The sequence below is a fragment of the Alligator sinensis genome, unplaced genomic scaffold (assembly GCF_000455745.1).
Source record: "Alligator sinensis unplaced genomic scaffold, ASM45574v1 scaffold209_1, whole genome shotgun sequence".
Lineage (NCBI taxonomy): Eukaryota > Metazoa > Chordata > Crocodylia > Alligatoridae > Alligator > Alligator sinensis.
In genome coordinates, this window is record NW_005842184.1 from 1,735,487 (window position 1) to 1,753,298 (window position 17,812).

The following is a 17,812-nucleotide window of genomic DNA, read 5'->3' on the forward strand; positions in this document are numbered from 1 at the left end:
GTCATACAATTCGGCAGTGCAGGCAGCCATGCTCAGGCAAGGGTCATGGAGGTTAGTCCTTCGACTTGCTGACCTAGATGTTTGATCCAGAGCCTTGCAGGGCTGGACATCCCGCTAGGCTCGTGTTGCCCAAATGCAGGCTGTGACATCCTTGATGCATCCCAGCCTCCCATCAAACCTCCTCTTGAACATCTCCAATGAAGCAGATACCACAACTTCCCATGCCCTCTGGTTCTGACAGGAAGATTTTTCTGAGATTAGATCTCCCAGTAAATCTGCTTTTCTACAGTTTAAACCCATTGCTTTGTGTCCTGCCTTCAACTACAAAAGAGTTCTCCATCTTCTTTATGTCAGCCTTTCAGATATTGAAAACCTGCTCTCGCCTCCCCACTTCGTATCCTTCCAAACGAAACCTTCCTAATTCTCTCAACCTTTCCTTGCCAACTTTGCATTTCAACTTCTTTATCATCTTTGTCACTCAGCTCCAGTTTCTTCACATCTTTCTTTTACAATGTGCCACTTGCTTCAGCACTGCTGAGACTTCAGCTGGAGTACTCTGTCCCCTCCTGTGTCTTGCCATATTTCTGCAACTGCGTCCCCAAACTACACCTGCTTTTTTGACAACGGCATCACATTGCTGACCCACGTTAAGGCTGTGCTCCACCAAAACCTTCAGGTCCTTCTCAACAGCACTACTACCCAGCTAATCATCTTCCTTTCTGTAACTGCCCATGCAGGGATTTTTTTCCCCCCTTGGTGTAGCGCCTTACATTTAACTTGGTTAAATTTCAGGGTTATTAGGGTGGTTTTTTTTCCCCCTCAATAGCCCTTTTTTTTTCCAGCTTATCAAGATCCATTTGAATCCTAACTCTATCCCCCTAGACCCTACCTACTATGAAACATGTTCACAGGCCTCTCCAGTTTTGTGCCATCGGCAAACTGGATTGGGCAGTTGTCTATTCCCGAATCTAGGACAATATCAAGTCAAACAGCTCTGGTCCAGAAACAGAGCCCAGGGGAGCCCCACGTAAGACCTCCTGCCCGTCCGATCTTGATCTATCTGTAGCTTTTCTTTGCTCGGGGTGTTTTCAGCCAGTCATGTCTCCACACAACAGCAATCTGAGCTATCCTACATTTCTCTTTTTACTTATACCATATGGACTGTGCCAAAAGCCTTACCAATGTCCAGGTGTATCGCCCCTGCTGCATTCCCCTCTCCTACCAAACTGGCTGCCCTGCTAAAGAAGGAAACGGGGTTGTTTTGGCAGGACTTGTTCTTAACTAACCCATGTTGGTTGCTGGAGGCTGCACTTTACTTCTGCAGGGGCTTATCAATCTACTGTTTTACAATTTACTCCAGTAACTTCCTAGGTATTGATGTCAGGCTGAGATATCTGTAATTCCGTGTGTCCCGTTTTCTCCTGCCTTAGACCTAGGCCATTTCCTAGCCCTTCTATCATCTGAGACCCACCTGACACCCCTGATTTGCAGATGCTGTTACCAATGGGTCTGAGATTTATTCACCCAGCTCTTTAAGAATTATTTTTGCCAGGCCTTGCAGACTTAAATTTATTCAAACTTGGCAAAAAACCTCTCTGATGTAGTCTTGCATTATCATAGTCTTACCCTAACCCTAACTGCTTCTCCTTCTCTATTGCTATCCATTGTGATAACTGTGTGAGCTCCCTGGTCCCAATTTACTGCCTTTGTGAAGACTGATGCAAAGAAGTCATTCGGTGAGCCTGTTTCTTCCTTGTTCTTGGCTTTAAAACGGCTGTACTGAGTTTCTTTGAATGTGGTTTATTTTCAATGTTTGGGAAGTGTGCAAAATAAGCACCTATACACCTGCAATTCATTTATTAATTTGATATCCAGTTATAATCCTCCTGTTAACACTATAAAGGGGCATTGCATTTTAAGGCAGGTGCGTGAGCAGGAGGCGTTATCCCAAATCCTCCATTTCATGGCTTCTGATTGCGTGCTGTCGCCATGCGATGGCTGCCGAACTGCTGCCCCGAGCACGGAGCTTCTGCTTAGCTGCCTTTAGCTGCGCTGCCTCGTTATCTGGGGACACAATTAGAGGTTATCCTGCTTGTGTGCTGTTCTCCAGCGAAGGCCCAGGCAGACCACCGCCAGACCGTGCGCCGTGCTGCAGGTCTTTCCCGATCCCGGCGTGTCCCTGCTTCGGTGCCAGTGCAGGGCGGGGTGGTGTCGGGTCACCAAAGACATGGAGGGTCCTTTTCCTCCCTGTTTATTTTTTCTGGTGGGGATGTTACAAATGAGGGAAGAGCAGAGACCACAGCAGCAGGCAGATGTCTTCATCCTCACGGCCAGCCCCGTCAGCTCACCATTCAGGGTGTGCTACCCGTGCGTGGCTGAGTCCGAGATTTGCCAAGAAGTTTAAGGCCCCACGGTTTAGGCTCCCAGACTGTGCCTGGGAAGAGCAAGTTTTGAAGCCAGAAGCCCTCGGGCTTCCCGTCTCCTCCTTGTGCAGGAGCACAGCATGGATGGGAAGAGGCCGGCAGCGCTCGCAGACGTGGCTGCAAGGGCTGCAAAGGGCCCAGGCGCTGTTCTGCACCACTTTGCTCGGGCTCGCCATGCAACACGCTGTGAAGCCGTGCTCCTCGTCTGAGCCCAGCTTCCTCCTCGCGTCGGCGTAACCAGCAGATCAAGCAGCGTGTGAAGATGCTGCTATAACTCCCCGGTGTGACTCCAGCTTTGCTGAGCCGATCTGTCTCTCTGTCAGACCGGCCAGCTGTGACCCGCAGTCCCAGGGCTTCCAGATGTTGACCTGTCTTGCTTGGCATCCAGCTTTGGTGTCCTGAGCTCCTATTGCTTAGTCCCAGACCACAGACCCCTTTGCTCTGCCTCTGGGTTTCCTGGCAAACACCGGTAGCAACAAGGGGATGTAGACAGACCCTGACCACCTGCGCTGCGCTGTGCTGTGCTGTGCTGGCATTTCTCTGAAAGTCCCATTGCCTCTGTGCCACGAGCAAGGGGAGTTTGGCAGGAACATCCCCTCTGTCATCTCCACCGTTTGGAGCGCACCTCCGTCGCATCTCCTCCCCCTCGCTCCCCAGGTACCGAGCAGCCTCCGCCCTGGAAATCCTTAAGCATGAAATACCACTTGTCTCTGAGCCTCCTCTGCTGCTGCATCCTTTTGGGGCTGGGGGCGAACCTGAGGACAGCACTCCTGGTGCAATCACACCTGCGAGTGCTGCAGCTGCCTTGCAAGGTATGTTTTCTATCCCATTCTCCAGACATCTGACGACTGCAGTTGCTTTCTTTTCGGCTGCTGCTGCACTTTGGCAGAGACACCTGTCCACTGCAGAATTAACTAGCCTCCGCTGCCCGTCTCAGAGCAGCAATAAGCACAACGGTATCCGTTACAAATGAGCATCAGTGTATGCACGCACCGGTCTGCCGCACAACAGAGTGGAGTAGCAACGTAAGTCAGAAGGAAAAGTCACGGCCAAAAGAAAACATTAGGTACCTAGAAGGGGAAACATAAATACAGCAGATGACAAGGTAAAGTCAGAGCGAGTGCACAGAGGACTGACAGGCTGGCAAGCAAGGGAAATGCAAATGGGAGGATGTCTAAAAATAAGCTGGAGAGTGCGAGGCTGCACATGCAGAGTGATTTCCACCATCAAAGCGCGTGTTTCCTCTTGCTGTGCCCGGAGGAGAGCCGTGATCCCGGCCATGTTCTGCAGGTCACCGGGCATAACCGTGGCGTGGGTCCCCGGGACCATTGCCCCAGCAGGATTTGTCCAGTACCAGGCACAGAAAAAAGCCCTCAAGAAGCAAGAGAAGCTGAGGACATGGCTCAGCGTGGAGAAGCCCCAAAGCTGGGGCGGGGGAGACGAAGGGTGAGAGGACAGCGGTGAGGGTGGTAGGAGCGTGAGAGGGGCAGGCCGGATGCTGCCCGCCGCGGCCCCCCTCGTCCCCTGCGGCAGGGTCGGGGGTGAGGTCTGGGGCTGTGTCAGGCTCAGGGGTTTGTCTGGGGTGGCTTGCACAGGGCTGATCCTGCCTCAGGCAGGGGTTGGACTGGATGTGACCTGTGCAGGTCCCTGCCAGCCCCATGGCTCTGGGGCTATGGATCTAGCTCAAATCTCCCAGGTTGGTGGATGCATCTGCAGCCGGGGAGGGGCTTTGGACCAGGGGAGTCGAACTCCATCACCCCCATGGGCCAGATTCAGTCCTGGCAGCACGGGCCGTCGCATCCCCCCACCGCCGACACGCACACTCATCGTGTTAAGCACGAAGACCCAGCTCTGCACCGCTCCCTCCAAAGTTTTCTATTAGCGCAGACTGAACATAAGCACAGCTCTGGCGATGGTCACGCGTCCCAGCGCAGTCATGCACTGCTTTATCCTTCAGAGGAATCTGTCTGAAAGGGGAAATAATGGAACAAGACAAAAGGCAGTTGAGAGAAGATGAAGTGGGGCGTGCTCTGCGACGCTGCGCTGCACGATTGCAGACCAAGTCAGGGAGCAAGACGAGAACAAATGACACGCACGCAAAGGCTTTCCCCGATGCTGCTCTGATGTGTTGCAGTGGGCACGTATCTCCCTAATTATTCTCCTTGTTCCTATAAAAGCCCCATGTAAATCAAGGCTCTCCAGGAAAATCTCCTCAGCCTGCTTAGATAGACAAATGAAAGCGTAGCTGCTTTCAAAGGCAGAATATAAGCAAAATGCCAGGAGGGAAATGTTTTAGGGCACGGGGAGTAATCCATTTAGGGTTGATCCAAATCTCCTTTGAAGTCGAAAGAAAGGATCCCATTGACTTCAATGGGAACAGGTATTACCGGGGACTAGACATGCTCTCAATTATTCAGTAATTACATCAGCGCTATTTTTCCTGGGGAGATCTGCAGTCGCATACCTTGTTCTGCCCTAAAGACACTGAGCGTAAAATAAAATATGTATTTCATTAAGCTTATTCCTATAATAGCTGTAATCTTTGCATGCAGACTTTGGGGTTCTCATTCACAGGCGCTGCTCAAAAGTGAAATGAATTCAAAACTCAGGGCTGCAACCTGTGGCTGAAAGCAATCTCCAGACCGTTTCTGTAGCTGGCTGGCACAAAGCAACGTCACACACACCCCAAAAATAACCTGTGAAATGAACATTGCCAGCAAATTATGCAGCTGAATAATTGCGAGTCTGGATATCTGGCGGTATCTGAGCCCTGCAGTGGCTCCTGGCTCCGCCTGCCGTCCTAGCACCGTCCTTTCTGCGGAGCTCGGAGGCCGGGGAGGCGCGTGTGAGCCGCACCCGGGGTGGCCTCCACGGACCCAGACGCAGGTTGGGTCCTGTTGGCCCCGAGAGCCCATCAGTGATCCCGGGTGCAGTGCTGTGGCTTGGGAGATGGTCCAGTGGCTGCAGCCATCGGCCTGGAGCTCACCGGGCTTTGCTGATTCTTATAGGCATGACCAGTCAGGGCCTGAGGCTCAGCTGCCGTCCGAGGTCCTCCCGGGAATCCAGTTGCTCGTCCCGCAGAGGCAGGCACGCTCCCTGCAAGGCTGTGGGAAGCAGGGCTGGGCCAGACAGGTCCGTGAGAAACCCCTGCCCCTTTGAGAGCTGTAGCCCCGCACTTCCACAGGGCCGGTGTCGCAGCACCGGCAGCCCCAGTGACCCTCTACATCACGACGGGGTGGAGGGAGGGTGCCTGGAGACTCTGCAAACTTAGGGTTTGGCCCACACTATCTTGGAGGCTGCCTGTGGTCCTGCACTGGGCTTATCCCGGGTGAGTTAGAGCAGCTCCTGGGCTGCTCTAACTTACGGCATTGCCCTGATCGAAGCCCTGATGGTCCTTCCTAGACAGTACGGGGCCTCGATGTGGCTGTGTTGGTGTAGGAAGAAAGCACCTTGACCGGACATTTGCACACACACAAGGAAAGCCATCTGCATGCTGGCAAGGCCCGCTCTCCTTGTCAGTGCCGAGCAGGTTTGGTGCATCTGCAGGAGAAAGTGCAGGGACAGGCTCGAGGCTTCCCCTTTTTTATGCGATGCTTGAGGCCGATGGGGATGGGGAGCAGGGACTGTCTTGTGGGCTGCTGCTGGGTGCAAGGAAAGGAGCGCCTGCCTGATTCTCCAGGGGAATGTCCCTGCTCTCTCCCGAGCTCTCCCATCTGCCCTTTGTCACCGCACCATGCCCCGTTCATAGCACATCTTAATTGCACCTTTCCTGCCTGCAGCCAACAGCATGAGTGAAAGCCCCAAAATGTGCTGCAGGCCTCCCATCAGCCGACCGAGCACCGCAGGAAAAACCCCATGCCTGCATTTCCCTAGACGCTGCAGCTCAGCAGCCTGCGAGCTGATGAGAGCGGGGCAAGGCCCCCCCCAGACAGCTGTGCAGGCACGGGTGCCCCAGTCCGTTCCAGGCACAGAACCGTAATGAGGCAGCACAGTGCGTCCCTGGGGGGGGACCTCCTTCTTCCTGCCTGGCTGCTAGCTCCTCGGGAGATCCACCATCAGGCAACACATTACACATCCGGCGTGAAACCAATGTGCAAATTAGCTCCACTTTGCACTTCCAGGAGCTTCTGCTTGCTTCGTCCTAGTATGACCTATGGCAGGCCAAGAAGAGCAGACCCTCTCCCTGCCAGCGGCAGGTTGTGCACTCGCCCTCCCCAGTCACTGCCGCTGATGGTATGGAAGGGGGCGCCCAGCAGTATGGGCATGCTGGGTTATCTTGGTGACAAAACTAAGCATACAAGACAACCACCAACCATGTGGTTAGTTAGGAACAAGAGCTGACTCCCAGGCCGGCTTTTCTTTAATGCTTTATAAAACAAAACCAAACAACCCCCCCCCCCCCAAAAAAAAAAAAAAACAACACACAAACCAAAAAAAAAAAACATTTATAAAACAAAACCAAACAACCCCCCCCCCCCCAAAAAAAAAAAAACAAACCCAAAAACCCAAAACAAAAAACAATTGTGATACTCCATCAGCAATAGGTATCTGCAAGTGCATTTCATCCCTAAATTCCAAGGTTTTTGCAAATAACAATTAGTCTTCCCAACACTCATGTTGTGTGGGCTTAGTTAATCTCTTCTCCTTTTCTGTTAACACAATGTATAAAAACCTTGTGATTTTCTTGAGTGTATTTGCTGTTCACCAAACTGTTTTGGTTCTGTAGTGGTTTATACTAGTACATGATGGTCACGATTTGCTACCTGAAGTGTTTTGGGGTGCATGATTCACAGGATGTTTCTTTTTCCTGACTTGGGGAGAAGTTTGCCTCAGCTTTGTGATAGCAATATACAACAAAAACACATGAAAGTGCTGTCCCTTGATATTCTGTACGATTTGCTTAAAATGGACTCCCCTGACAAATGTTCCCATCAGCAGACAGGAAGGAGGTTGCTATAGAAGGAAAAGAATCACTGAAAGAAAATGATTTAGGAATCGGTCTGGAGAGTCGCAGGGATCATTTGAGAGCCTTGCCCTGTTTGAGTCAACAGAGGAGGACAGTGATGTCCGGAGAGATGAACAGGTTTTGCAGGTGACGGTGACAGTTCAGACACCATTGCAGCTCTTCATATCATGGAAGGATGGCAATGAACTTGGCTTTGGAAAGAGGAGGAAAGGCCAGCGGGCTCAGCTCTGGCCCACAGGAGTGTGCTTGCTTGTTCCTAGATGCGTGACTCCTTTGCATGCTCGTGGGGCGTGTGCACACGTGTGCACAGCGGGCAGCTGCCAGTCCCCTGCGTCCTCCTGCCTGCGCTGTCGCAGACTCTGTGCTCAGATGCCTTCTCCGTAGCAATGTTCAGACACGGCCAGGCCAGGTCCTTGCAGCCTCTCTCCCTCCTCCGCCCCTGTGGCTCAGGCCTGGCCTTGGTACATCCTGCGGTGAGGCACGTGTGAGCCCTGACCTGTGCATCACTTGCTCCCCACAGCCCTAGCGAAGCTTTATGCTGGGAAATTCCTCACTGGGGTCTGTCGGTCTCTAGTCACAGCCTCGTTCTCATTGCAGCTCCCAACGTTTCGGGCATGAATTATTGCAGACAGCCGCTGCGTGACCAAGCTCACATGCACAGGCCCATGGTCTCTTGGAGGGTCTGGCTCGGGCAGGGCAGCAGTCCAGGCCCGGCAGCATGGAGTTCACACAGCGGGGCCATGCGGGGGACCCTACCCCACCCACAGGCAGGCTCTGCCACCCACCCTATAGTCCACGAGTTGCAGATACACTGCTGACCGTGGCGGCGCCGGCTGGGGCATGCACGTCTCTGTGAGCTGCGGACACAGCTGGAGAGCAGCGCAGACAGGACCTGTGTCCTAAGCCAGTCCTGCCTCGCCGTTAGGGTCAGGAGGAATAGTCTGACCCCCCGCACTGCGCTGACTGGGGAGTTCCCCCTCGAAGCGCCTGCAACGGAGACCTCCGCTGTTACCCCCGGCTCCTTTCAGCAGCTCCCTGCGCACACTGGTTATAGGCACCCTGCAAAGTGTGTCTGCCGTAAGGAACTGCCCCCCAAGCTTTGCACAAGGGTTTCAGGAGTGCTACTTCCAGGGGTTTATGGCCTTTCTCATCTCGACTTATAACTGAACCTGTAGAGTTAACTGTAAAGCTCTGGGAAATCCAGATGCCGGAGAGGGCTAGGAAGTGCTGTAGGGCAGACTTCAGTACAAGGGGAGAGTGCCTGGAGGAAGGAGGTCTCTCTCCTCAAAGGCTGGAGCCCCTCGGTCATCTCTCTGCCTCCCTGACGTGGCATCCCCTGGGCCGAGTTGCTCTCTCCACCGTGGCAGCGGAGGAAAGGAAGGAGAAAGTGCCATTAAGGGGAAGCATTAAAGCCAAAGGAAAGAGCTGCAGTGAAAAGAGCAGAAAGAAGCATCTCCATAGGAAACGCGAGAGCAGCAGAGGTGGTTGTGGTCTGAATCGCAGACGAGCGGATGGGGCTTTTAAACAGCAGGGAGGATAATTAGTGGTGACCAAGATGCACCGCTGGGGACCGTGCGCCCGACAACTCGCAGTGATGGGAAAGCAAAGAGAATTCCCAGGGGAAAAGCCTTGAACAAAATCTTCATCTGAACGTTTGTTAGGTATTTTGCAGGAAATTTTCAAATGAGAATGATTTCTATTGTTTGGTTTTCCTTTTAATTTTAAACTTTTGATTTTGCTTCTCTGTTTTTAACTCCCTCTATTATATGTATACCCATTAAAAAAATGAGAATAAGTAAAAAGGGGAGGGAAAAAAGGTACAAAAAAAGCAAACAAAGAAAATTACTCTCATGCTATTTTTTCTTCAACTATAAAACTCCAAACATTAAAAAAAAATAAAAGGTAATAGAACTGCTTCCTCTTTGAGTTTTCTTTATTTTTCTTTTCCACAATTGTCCATGAATCAATTGCTTTTGAAAAATGAAGCAAAATTTAAAAAATTCAATAAAAATGTAATCAAAACATTATCCTCTCTGTTTTCAGGTCACAAATCAAATCAAACAAAACCACGGTTACTTTCTTTTGCTTCAGTTTAGACGTTCCTTTTTGCAAAAATAAAAGAGAGAAAAGAACATATTCCAGGAAATGTAAAAGCTATAATAAAAGGCACACTTTGCTTGATATTATTTCTCCAAAAATCACGTAGTCTGACAAAAAGTCATCTTGGGTGCAGTAACTGAAGGGTCAAAGATCCTGGCTGGGTCCCTGCTCCATAGGCAAAACCGCAGCGAGTCCAGGTGAGCACAGCGGCAGATACAGACATTTGCTGCAAGTCAGTCTGCAGTGACATTCGACCCAACCTCCTGCTCGCTGGTGTGGAAATGAGAGCTGATAGTGAAGTGAGGAGACCTGTGATGTCTATTTTATAGAGCGTGGGAGGAGTGAGGAAGGACAAGCTGATGTCTTCATCTACCGGCCAAGCTTTGCAACTATGGGCTTTTTAATAAAGAGTCCATAAGAGCGAGGGTAACTGCAGGCCTTAGGAAGACTGAGGTGTCGCAGCATTTCATGGCAGCCAAAGATGTAACTTAGGTCAGAGGGTAGGAAATGGAGCAGAAGACATGCAACTCGTGTGCTAGGAGCAGCAGGCAATAGGAATGTATAATATAATGTATGTCAGATACTAACTAGATAACACGCTTGCCCCTCTGCTGAAGGAGAGCAGACATTAAAGGCTTTATAGTTTGGTTTCTCTATGCAGAGGAAAGGGCGAGCTCTCGCTGTGCTTCGCTTGCATTGCGCTGCGTGCACCAGCCCTGGGACAGAAGCGGTCACAAACAGCACGCGGACCACGCCAGGGTTTCCTTATCTCCCCCGTGCTCTCAACCTCCAGAGCTGACTGCAGCTGGGAAGCAAGCCCCCGGGTGCTGTGAAAGAGCTCCCTCCTCACAGAGAAGACCAGTGCATCACCAAACTGATGATCTTCCCTCGTTTCCTCAGAGCCTGCCCATGAGGCTGCTTGTAGCAATGCTGCCTGGAGGCTCTCCAAAACCCTGCTAATGCAAGGAAACCGTAACAGATACTGAAAGGAGCCAAGGGGCCACATGCACCCTGCGAGCCTCATAGACTTGAGGGGTCTTTATGAGAGGAAGGGAAAGCACTGGTAGGATGCCAGCAGCCAAGTCTGGGCAGAGGGCAGGGGCTGTCACGGGACAGGGGGCCACGCATGATGCTCCACTCCGAGCCGGTGCCCTTCTGCTCTTCCCCGACCGCCTAAGGAATGAGGTGTGTGCTAATATCCTCAGGTGTCTCCCCCGGGTTTGGAGGCCTTTCCACTCACACAGCTGCAGCCAGATTCCTCTGCTGTCTCTGGCTGCAGGGTGGTTGCAACAGCTCAAGTACTGCGGACATCTGCTCACGTGCGTCCCATGTTGGCAGTGGTGACCGTGACGATTCCTTATTCTTTCTATTACAGCAGCAGCTGGAGACTTTGAACCAGAGATCAGGACCCACGTGCCTTGTGTTGTATACACACATGGACTCTTTCATCCAGCCCACAAATGCATTACAAGCTTCAACAACCAGACGCTCTCTGGGCCTGGATGCAGGTGTCCAGGCCCGGGCAGTCCTTGGACTTGACCTATCATGGGAGAAAAGTACCAGTGAGGACAGATGCCTCGTGCTGATGGATTTGAAAGGTGGGTGCCAGAATTTGGTAGCTGCCAGTAACACGTGGCATGTTTCCAGAATACGTGGGATGCAGTTCGAGTTGCATTGATGAGCCATGGGGACTGCTGTTTAGCCCGCCTGCCTCGGTACGAAGGAATCTGAATCCTGGCTGCTACGCCAGGTTTGCTGACAATTCAGGGTAACTGAAGTAAGGACAAGACTGGTCTTGGGTCAAACCATCACTCCCCAGCCCAGGACAACAGGCCCAGGAGCAGGCTCCTGAGCTGCCTGATCCAGTCCTCGGCAGCCGGGTGTCCCCAGGCATCCACGGCACCGTCCACGTGGAGCCTCTCGCATGTGGCAGCACGGAGCCCGGCACAGAAAACCACAGACCGCGCCACAGACAAGGAGCCTGGGGGCGTTAAGCGGTGTTCAGGGGATCCTAGGATGAGGACAGGCCCCACTCAACCAAGGAGACAGAGAAAACAAGGTCCTTGCCAATCTGACCTGTGGGGAAATCCCTGCTTAATCCCAACGTCGGTGATTAGTTTGACCCTGAGCACATGAGCAAGGCAGGTGCAGGGGAGGTTTCTGAGTGCTGGCCGGTGCACCTGAACCAACGCCACCTCCTGGGGCCAGTGTCCAGAGCTTTAGAGAAAAGCAGAAACACAATAAATCATCAAAACGGTAATAAAAAAAGCACAAGCCAAATAAAAGAAGAATTTTTACAATCTTTTCTCCAATGCCTGATGAAGGGTGTTTGTGCCTGAAAGCTTGCAATTAAAGAATTTTGTCTGCACAAATCTTGTTGGTCTAATAAAATATATCGTTTCCACTACTAATACTGATTGCTTTTTCCTGTAGACCAATGGATACCAAGCCAAATAATGCATTAATGGGGAAATACAGTTCTTTCTGGCTCCTACAGACAAGCAGCACAAGCCCTGAAATGCAGGGTTACCAGAGACTTCAACACAGAGACTGACTTCTCTCTTAACCCTATCACAAGCATACCGAACACTTAAATTCAGCTATCACAAGGACCAGGGATCGCACCAGATGACCACTGAGGTCCCTTCCAGCCCTACGTCCTGCAAGTCTGATTACTGCCTCAGGCACATGCCTATCCTGTCACACTTTCCCTTCCATACATTTTTCAAGCTCCATCTGGAAGCCACTCTGGTTTCTTGCCCCTACTATTATTTTGGATAACCATGCCAGAACCTCGCTCCTCCGATGCTTGGAAACCTTCTAATTTCCAGTATGCATTTGTTTGCAGCCAGTTTGTAGTGATCTCATCTTGCACTGATATTCTTCCTTCGCTTAAATCTCTCTTCTAGTCACCCCTGTCAATGCATTCAAAAAAATGAATTGGGTAATGACATAACCATTAAGTCTGGGGGTAGCTCCAGTAAAGGACTTAAACATCTGCCCTGCACACAGACCGGAGACTAAGTGCCTGGTCCCTGCCTTTTTCCTTAGTGGTGCTATCTCTGGGCAGGCAGGAGCATCCCTCAGCTCAGGGTACTGTGCAGTGAGGTCTTTCCTGGCGTTAAGCGCCTAAGCCCAGTTTTCCCATCCTGGAAAAATCAGAGAGAGAGCGCACAACGCCCCAGAGTTGCTAGTAGCCTCATGGTTGCAGTATGCATGTGTGATAGAGGACAGGACTTTACACAGCATCTCCTGTAAGTTGTCCAAAGTAGCAGAAATCCTACAGGGCTGTGAAATCCTACCTGCCCTGGGAGCATGTGGCACTGGCCACGATGACAGAGACAACCTGGGAGTAGACATGGCTGCTCTATCACCGTGCCGCAAGGGGACCTGGCATGGTCCTAGACGTCTGCAGAGCGGTGGTACAAAGTGATTAAATCTCACATGGCTCCAGCTCTTTATCCTTACTCACCAAAACTTTTAACCGATGTGTTTTCATGCCTTCTCCCAGCGTCTCCTTGTGTGAGATAACAGACCAAAGTGGTTCTTCCCCTCTGTTCAGCACTGGGGAGGCCACATCTGGAGTCCTGTGCCCAGCTGTGGGCCCCACCTCTACAGAAAGGATGTGGATAAATTGGAGAGAGTCCAGCGGTGGGCAATGAAAATGGTTGTGGGGCTGGGGGACAGGACTGGTGAGGAGAGGCTGAGGGAAATGGGCTGATTTAGTCTGCAGAAGGGGAGACCGATGGGGATTGAATAGCAGCCTTCACCTCCCTGCATGAGGTTGCAAAGAGGATGGAGCTGGGCTGCTCTCAGTGGGGGCAGATGACAGGACAAGGAGCAATGGGCTCAAGCTGCAGCAAGGGAAGTTGAGGTTGGATATTAGGAAAAACTTGCTCAGGAGGAAAGTTGTGAAGCACTGGAGCAGGCTCCCCAGGGAGGTGGTGGAGTCTCCATCCTTGGAGGATTTTAAGAGCCAGGCAAAATAGTGGCTGGGATGACGTAGTTGGGGCTGGTCCTGCCGTGAGCAGGGGTTGGGCTAGATGTGACCTCTGGAGGTCCCTTCCAGCCCTCATTTTCTATGATTCACAAGCCCTAGTTATTTACCTATTTTTCCCCACGTGTTTGCTCTGTGCTGCTGCGCTTGGGCAGAGCGCTGCCTGCGGGCCGGTGCTCGCTGCTTCTAGGCGCACGCCGTGCCTTGGGCTCAGCTGACCCGAGGCGGTAGGAGACGATGTCTCCCACGTGTCATATTCTGACAGAGCAAGAAGAGGATGTGAGGGGAGCACTGGTCTGCCTGGGGACTTTCTGGTCATCTGAAATCTTCCGCGAGCGGAGACATGGTTAGTATAGGATGCAGTAGGTTGTTACTTAGGAAAGCTCCTGCCTCTCTGAGCCAGTTAGTCTCCAAGGTGTCCCATGCCCAGATCTCATCCTCCCTAGCACCCGTGGCAGGCTCTGTGGGGAGGATGGCAGGGCTGTTGAACGTGGCGTGTCTCCACACTCTTGCACTGCCTCAGACACTGGTGTGAGCTGGCAGGGGAGCTGAGACCTGTGCATCTGCTCGCATGGATGGGACAAGCCCGACCTGTTTTAAAGGGTTTCTGCTGCTGGCGCTGGGGGCAGCACGGGCAGGTGTCTCTGGGCTGACACGGGCAGCTCGGGGTGCCATCTACTGCAAAACTGCCAACAAATTCCTCCCACCACATACTGCCTGGTGCTAGCCCCAGGGCATCCAGAGAGCTGAGACAGCTGGGATTCACCAGACTAACCAGGATACGGGCAGACGCATGCCGCAGACACACACAAACACACACATGCATGCACACAGCCTCGCACCCCTACATCTACATCCCGAGGTGTCTGCATCTCTGCTGCTCTGCCTCCCCCACCGGGCCCTGTTAGCAGGTATCGCATGCACCTGGCATCCTCGTTAGCTCAGCACTGAGCTCCCTGAGGTGGCGGCTGTGTCCCTGTGTGGCTCTGACACGCCGGGGGGTGAGATGCTTCCACAGTGATGGTACGAATGGGTCCTAGCAGGGTTTGTCGCACACGCATGCGCTGTGCAACTGGAGCTCCAGGACTTCGTGCTGTTGCCCCTGTGGACCTGAGCTGCCCAAATCCGGGGTGCTGTAGGACATTCCAGGTTGGGAGAGACGTGGAAGTCTCCCAGATGAAGTCCCAGCCCAGCACGTGCAAGCACCATACAGAGCCATTTCCCTGACCCCAGGAGGAATCGCCCCAGAGCTGTCCGTGTCCGTCAGTTCATCAGGAGCCTTGCACAGGGAGAGGTCATTTGTGCCAGCGCTTCCTGCCCCTTCGCTCTGCTCCCTGTCCTCAGAGCCCCGGGAAAGCTCCTCTATTAGGGGTGGTGAAATGGGCTTACCTGTGTCTTTGGGACCACTGGCTTAGGTGCAAGCGGCCGGTCCAGTTCTCACAGCGCGGCAGGGCTGGACGCGGCTCGTGGGCGTTCGTCTGGGGCACACGGAGCGATGCTGCGGTTCTGTCGGGCACCAGATGTGCCCACACGGAAGCAGCGATGCTGACTTCAATCATATTAAGCCTTTTCACTTAATATGACTCCGTTAGAAGAGCCAGTCCATGGAAAAGTAATTTTATTTAATTAACATTTTACTCAATTAATTATCTTCCACTGTGGAGGCCTGAACTTTATTAAATCATCTGAAAGAAAGGCAGGATAGCATCTCAATGTGGACACGTGGCTAATTCCAGCCAAACCCCAAGATCCCATTGTAATAGCAACTGGCACTTGTATTGATCTCTGCAAAACTTCTCCGATCAATATTATCTCCCGGCAGTTAAATCTTGCCTTCAAATAGACACGGTATGAAGAGAAATGTCATGTTCCTGACTTCAGCAGTGCTTTGCAAGCATGAAATAGGACATGAAAAGAAGACACGGAGACGAGGCCAAAAGCAAGCGTGGTGATTTTTCCTGGAGATACGAAATAATGCTAGTCGAGCGCATGTGTTTGGGGGGTGAAGGGGAGTTTCAGGGAGGGTGGACGTGCCCTGGAAGGGAAACTGGGGGTTTGGGTCGAATTAGCAAAACATCAATATCCAGTGGATACTTGAAGGGGGGTTGCAAAGAGGATGGAGCTGGACTGTTCTCAGTGGGGGCAGATGACAGGACAAGGAGCAATGGGCTCAAGCTGCAGCAAGGGAAGTTGAGGCTGGATATTAGGAAAACCTCTCTCCCTAGGAGGGTGGTGAAGCCCTGGGACAGGCTCCGCAGAGAGGTGTGGGGGGAGTCTCCATCCTTGGAGGAGTTTAACGCCTGGCTCGACAAAGCCCTGGCTGGGATGATGTGGTTGGACCTGCTTGGAGCAGGGGGCTGGACTAGAGGTGACCTCCAGAGCTCCCTTGTACCCTCGTTGTCTCAGGGTCTATGATTATAAAATGAGACCTGGGAACAAACAAGACAGAGAGGTTGGTCCATCACTGTGGAGTGTTTAAGGGCATGGACATGAGTATATTTATCAAAATAGGGGTGGGCACTCTTGCTCGAAACCACGCGGCAGCTGTTTCCCTTGCAGAGCCGCCTGCCGGGGAGGTTCTTCCACGCGCAGACCGGCCGGGGACCCGCCGGGGGCTGGGCGAGCGTGCTAGCTAGGACACTTCCCTTTCACCCTGCATATGTTTTTTTTGTTGTTTTTTTTAATTAACCACTTGTCGTGTGTCCAACACATCTGCTGGGAGTAAACAGTATTTTCATTAACTGGCGTACATATTAAATGGAGATGATTAGCATTTGTATGAAATGCCCCTGAAATCACTCCATGCCATCATTATGTTCAAATTCATTAGCGAGGATATTAGGACTATAATTAAGTTCCAAGACTCCTATGAATTCCAGCCAAACACTGAACTTGTTGTGAAGTATTGCTGGAGAAATCACCAATATCAAGAATGTGCAATTAGAGCCGTATCTGTCTGAATAGGTTGTTTTGCATACTCACATTCACACTTCTACTCCAATCTCCTTCAGACAGACTGGAGTCTATTGTTTATGTTAGTACACAGCTTGCATGGTTTTTCTTTCCACGGGTGGATCATGATCCTCCAAAATAAGCAAGCACATAAAAAATTGCTGATGTACAAGTAAGAAATCACTGAGGTGCTCATTTTCTTTATCAGCAAAGAACAACTTTTGTCTAAACTAGTCCTGGTTATTCATGTTCATGCCTGAAGCCTAAAGACCAAACTCCAGGATCCACTGGAGCAAAAAAAAAGAATGAACTGGAAATGAGACAAACATGTTTAACACCGATGATGATTAACCACTGGCTTATGGGAGATACCCCTGCATTGGCTGCCTTTAAGTCAAGATGGTAGCACCCCTGAAGTAGGTGGAAGATTTTGCTCTATGGTGAGAAAAAAGGGGTGCTGAGGATAACAACCCACTCACACACCCAAGCAGTCTGCAGACATTGTCAAGGGGTTGGATGCTGGGGGTCTTGGCCCTGCAATGCAAACCTGGAGGTGCAAGAGTTTCCCTGTTGGGTGCTGACAGCAGCCGGGTGTTATCCTCCAGTCACTGCATGGGTGCAACAAAGGGCCGGATGTCACCGTCTGCCCTGCGTTGTGCCTGGGTGGTCTGGCAGGTTCCCCCACGGCTGCAGCAATGCTGCTGGTGGGATGGGGTTAGCAATGGTCTCTGTGCCGTGGGCGCTGCCGGTGTTCAGCACGGGCAGACAGGGGCAGTGAGGGTGCCACGCCGCTCCATGCATGGGCTGCATCTTGGTCCTGCCCCAAGAGCACCCCCAGAAATAGGGGTCTCGGAGGAGAGGGATCTTTGACTACCCAGTCATACAGAGCCTGCCGGTCGTGGCCCAGAGGCTCCCATGGGTATCCAGGGACCAGAATATCCCTGCTCTCAGTTTCTGTCTACACCAGTGCAATAGTTATTGCAGTCACTAGGGCTGTGATTTAGTTACCATTTGGTTAGTACATGCCGGGGTGAATTCAAACGTGCCCTGCTCCCAAGAACGGGAAGGACAGCTGTGGACCAGGAGACGAGGTGTTCCCTCGGTGCAGTCCCTGCTCTTCCTGAGCCATCCCGTCCTTCTGCCCAGCGCAGCCTGTGCCGGGAGCTGTCCAGACAAATCGCTCGCAGCATGAAAGGGAGCAGACCCGCTCCTGTTTGCTGCCTCTCCCTTTCCCCCTGAGCTGGCCAACCTGGCTGCTCTTTGCAGCCAGCCCTTTCCTGACGGCACAGCAATCCCATTTCCTCTGCAACAGCACAGACTATCAATGGGAAACCGTGTTGCTGGCTACGATGGACGTGCATTTGGCATAGACAC